The sequence below is a fragment of the Desmodus rotundus genome, chromosome 3 (genome assembly GCF_022682495.2).
Source record: "Desmodus rotundus isolate HL8 chromosome 3, HLdesRot8A.1, whole genome shotgun sequence".
NCBI classification, from domain to species: Eukaryota; Metazoa; Chordata; class Mammalia; order Chiroptera; family Phyllostomidae; genus Desmodus; species Desmodus rotundus.
The window spans coordinates 59,106,135-59,111,279 of NC_071389.1; the positions used below are offsets into that span (position 1 = coordinate 59,106,135).

Here is a 5,145-nt window from a genome sequence, read left to right on the forward strand (position 1 = left end):
GCAGGCTCTTTGTGCTGCCAGGCAGTCATACTAAATTTTCTTAGTCCATTTACTATTCGATTCTCCTAGAACATTATTTCATATTCTCTATTTTTCTCCAAACGTACGTGTTGATAACTCTCATATTTGTATCTCCACTTCCACCTGCATTCCTAAACTCCAAACTCTTTTATCTAACAGTCCATCTCCCATCCCTACCATAATATTTAACAAGCACCTCAAATAGGCTCAAAATACAGTTGTTTTCTCCTGCCATCTACTCCAAACCTGCTTTTCCTGCTGCAACTTCATTGTTTCCATTGATTGTGTCTAAACATTATAGTAATTATCAATGCTTCACTTTTTCCTATAATTTACATTCAAGCTATGAGCAAGTGTTATGATTTTAGCTTTAAAATATGTCCTGAATCTGCCCACTTCATACCATGTGTTCTGCTACCATCCTAGTCTACACCTTTTCTTGGATTGTTGAAACTGTCCCCTAACTGGTTTCCCTGCTTCAGTCCTTGCACTACTTCTTGTACAGTCCCAGTCTACTTAGCACAAAAGCCATAGTGATGCTCTAAAAGTGTAAAAAATTGAATTAGATCATGACACTTTCTGTTCACCTCTCTTCAGTGGCTCCCACTCAGCGTAAAAGTTCATAGGGACACATGATAGGGACAACTGTTACCTATCTGACTACTTTCCCTTCCTTTCTTTCTCTCACACAAAGTGTTTTTGCTGTTCTTTGAACACCCTCAGAATATTTCACCTCGTAGTCTGCCTCTGCCTAGAATTTTCTTCCTTCAGATACTCACAATGCTCACTCTTGCATGTTCTTCAGATCATGTTAAAACGTGTAACCTTGCTGTCCACTTTCTTTCAAGTTAATTACCCCCTTCCTGGCATGCCACATTACCCTTTCCTGTTTCCTGTTACTTCATAGGGATCATCGCCATGTAGCATCCTCTACATTTATTACTTATCTTCTTCACTGAAATATCAGCTCGATGAGCATGTTTTCTTGACTGCTGTATTTCCACTGCACAGAACAGTGATGACACATAGGAGGTCCTCAAAAACATTTGATAAATATTAAAGAATAAATTAATTCTATGTCCGTTATAGGTTCCTAGCATCCAGTTCATAGTTCTAGTGACTAGGAAAGAAGTGAATATCTAGATTATGCCCTTAATCTTTTCACTACCTTAGCAGACGATGTTGTACTGCCTTTGCATATATAAGTAAATGTCTATTTTGTTATGGTGCCCACTAAGATGGGTTTGGAAGTCATAATTACATTAGAATTACAGGAGTATTTTACACTTTTTATATCACAAAGCAACACTTATTCCTTAGTGTCATGTCTTTTAGACCTCAGTAATGTTTAATTCAACCATTCAGCTTTTAGTTTTGTCACGATTATTTAACAGCTTCATGTGGCAATTTCTATTTCCAAAATAATAATATTAACTAAGTTGAAATCAAAATTGTGTTTCTTAATCTAGTCTAAGGGATGTTGTAGGCATCCAGATGCTTGAGTACTTGAGCTAAATAAAATAATTTTATGTAGTAGCAACTCTGATTTAAAACAGAAGTTCTAAATAATTAGCTTCCTGAATGAAAGTTAAATAGAAAAAAATTCACCAATTTCTTTGTTGCACTGTTATTCATATAACTGACTTCTCAGCCCTTATCTCTGGTACAGATGGCTCCTAAACACCTGATTCAGATCAATATCCTCCTCTACTATCTAGTAGATATTTCCATCTGATTGTCCCTTAGCATCTCAAACACATAATCTAGCTCCGTGTATGCTTGTAGTTCCCTTCATTTATTTATTTTGAAAGTATATTTTATTGATTGTAATACTACAGTATTCCATTTTTTTCCTTCCCTTTATCTGCCTTCACCATGCACACCCTTCCCTTCTATATCCCTCCCCTTAGTTCATGTCCATGGGTTGTACATATAAGTTCCTTGGCTTCTCCATTTCTGATACTATTCTTAACCTCTCCCTATCTGTTTTGTGCCTACCAATTATGCTTCTTATTATTCCCTATACCTTTTCTCTCCATTCTCTCCTCTGCCTCCCCACTGATAACCTTTCATGTGATCTCCATTTCCATAATTCTGTTCCTGTTCTTATTTGCTTAGTTTGTTTTTGTTTTTTAGGTTCTGTTGTTGACAGTTGTGAGTTGTTGTCACCTTATAGTTTTGACCTTTTTCTTATATAAGTCCCTTTAACATTTCATATAAGGGCTTGGTGAGGATGAACTGCTTTAACTTGACCTTATCTGGGAAGCACTTTATCTGCCCTTATATTCTAAATGATAGCTTTGCTGGATAGAGTAATCTTGGATGTAGGTCCTTGCTTTTCATGACCTGAATATTTCTTTCCAGCCCCTTCTTGCCTGTAAGGTTTCTTTTCAGAAATCAGCTGGTAGTCTTATGGGAACTCCTTTGTAGGTAACTGTCTCCTTTTCTCTTGCTGCTTTTAAGATTCTCTCCTTATCTTTAATCTTGGGTGATTTAATTATGCTGTGTCTTGGTGTGTTCCTCCTTGTGTTCCATTTCTTTAGAACTTTCTGAGCTTTCTGGACTTTCTGGAAGTCTGTTTATTTCCTTCCACCAGATTGGGGAGTTCTCCTTCATTAATTTTTTCAAATAAGTTTTCAATTTCTTGCTCTTTCTCTTCTGCTTCTGGCACTCCTATGATTTGGATGTTGGAACATTTAAAGTTGCCCTGGAGGTTCCTGATCCTCTCCTCATTTATTTGAATTCTTATTTCTACATTCTGTTCCAGATGAATGTTTATTTCTTCCTTTTGTTCCAAATTATTGATTTGAGTCCCACTTTCCTTCCCTTCACTGTTGGTTCCCTGCATATTTTTCTTTATTTCACTTTGTATAGCCTTCATTTCTTCCTTTATTTTGCGACTGTACTCAATCATTTCTGTGAGCATTCTGATTACCAGTATTTTGAACTCTGCATCTGATAGGTTGGCTATCTCCTTTTTGCTTAGTTCTTTTATTTATTTTTTAACTTTCCAAATATTATTTACTTCACTAACACTTGTAGAGAAGGAACAGGTATATGAATGCCTGGGACACCAAGCCTAGGAGTGTGTGTTGACAACAGTGACACACAGGACCAGGGCATGAAATCCAGCAGCCTTGGTACTACTGCTTGGGCCAGAAGTGCTTTCCAGCTGCCCAAGGAAAAAGGTGGACAAATGTCTCCATAACAAAGGCCTTATGGGCCAGAAAGTGTAGTCATGTCGTAGTGTGTTATGATCCACACCTGGGCAGATGTGACAATGTAATAAACCACACTGATGTTGGAGTCAATGTACATCTGGATGTATTTCCAGTCAAACTCAATGCCCTGGGTTCCAGCCCAGAGGTGGATGCAAGGGGACATAATGAGCTTCATGGTGGCCCAGCCCAGGGCAGCAGCCATGATCTTGAGTTCCCCTTTGCCAGCATCCTGGGACACATCACAGTTTAGGCCTACTAGGTCTGCCATGTCCACACTAGACTTCATGAACTCCCCAATGAAGTCACAGATGCTGCCTTCCCAGGTGAGAAAGAAAGTGACCAGTAATGGCATCTTACACAACTGCCTGAAGAAATAGGTGGCCCTGACCTGGATGCATTTCCAGAAGGTGTTGTACTCAGACAGGCTGTTGCATTTTTAGGTGATGAAGTAGGAGAAGTAGGCCAAGGTGAAGCAGTTCTTGAAGCGAAACAAGGTCATGGCGCTGTCTCCAGCCTGCCTGAGCAGTGGTCTCTACCTTGCCTGCCTGGCACCCTTACCTCTGTCGGGGCCCAAACAGCCCTCTTCCTTTCATGTCTTATTTAAATTAATGGTGTTTTCATCTACTCAGTTGCCCAGGACAGGAATTGGGTGCCTTCACAGTCATCTCTATGTGTGTGGTACCATGTGAAGTACTGGCAGTATTGATTAAGATATAGGCCCTGTTCTTCAGTGGGTTCTATCTAGTTGAGAAATCAGTGCAAAATTATAATTTCACTTTATTGTGGTCAGTGATAAGAATGATATAGGAAAAAAAGCATTCTTTTCAACTGAATTAGAAATTTATTGAAAATTTTTCTGTGCTGAATATTAAAGAATGAATTGAAGTTGCAAAGTAGGAAGAAATTATGAATCAGAGAGAACAATCAAAGCAAAGACACAGATGCATTATAAAGCTTAATGATTTAATTGTGGTATGATCCTTTTGCATAACAATATTTTATAACACAATAAATGAAATGTTTGTGGCAGTAAGGGTGGACACGAAGTTGTGTAGGTAGATATGGAGAAGGCCATAGAGAGCCTTGCATATCATGCTAAGAAACCTGGGCAATGGGAACCACTGAAAATTTTTTCATAAAGGAATCTTGACTTTAGATCTGCCACTGTATTGGTTGTGAGGAAGATCCAGTATAAAATAGGAAAAAATGAAGTGAGGAGAATTAGAAAGCTGTTGCTCCAGATCATAAAATAAGGGTCTGACCTGTGTCCATGAAAATAAAAATAGAAAGCAGGTAGTTTAAACAAGACATAATCAGGAGAAAATTCTAAGTATCAGATGATTAACTACACGGTGAGTGATGAAGAGGAAAGAGAAGGGCAGATTCCTGCTATGGAGATTGAAGAAACTTGAATGTTATTATCTAAGAAGACAGTGAAACTTTTTAGAGATAATATGAGTCCTGGTTAAGCTACACTGATTTAAAAATGACTGTGAGACAGCCAACATCCTGTATATATAGCAGTCATGTGAATATGTAAATCTGAAACTTAGAGGTAAAGAGAAATAATTGTCAAAAATGGAACCCTGAGGGAAAATCTGTATTTAAATAAAGTAGAAGCCCATGAAGGATATAAAGAAGGAATTGTCAGTTCATATGGAGAGCCAGGAAAGAGACTAGAACATTTGATTACTCATTCAGAAGCAGTAGAGCTAAATCCTACAAATAGCTTCACTAAGATGTAGCCTGAGACAAGTCTATTGAGTCTGGGATTAGAATGTGCAGATAAGTAATTTTAGTTGTGGGATAGAAATGGGAGCTAAATTTTAATGGAGTGATTACATAAAACAGTTTAGAAAAATTAATATAGACTATTCATTTAAGAGCCTTGGTTGATAAGAAA

At 37.9% G+C, this 5,145-nt stretch overlaps 1 pseudogene; it reads right to left on the reverse strand.

The window, feature by feature from the left end:
- Nucleotides 1-3,042: 3,042 nt before the first annotated feature.
- LOC112309128 (BOS complex subunit TMEM147 pseudogene) lies at nt 3,043-3,741 on the reverse strand (annotated as a pseudogene).
- Between the last annotated feature and the right edge of the window lie 1,404 nt (nt 3,742-5,145).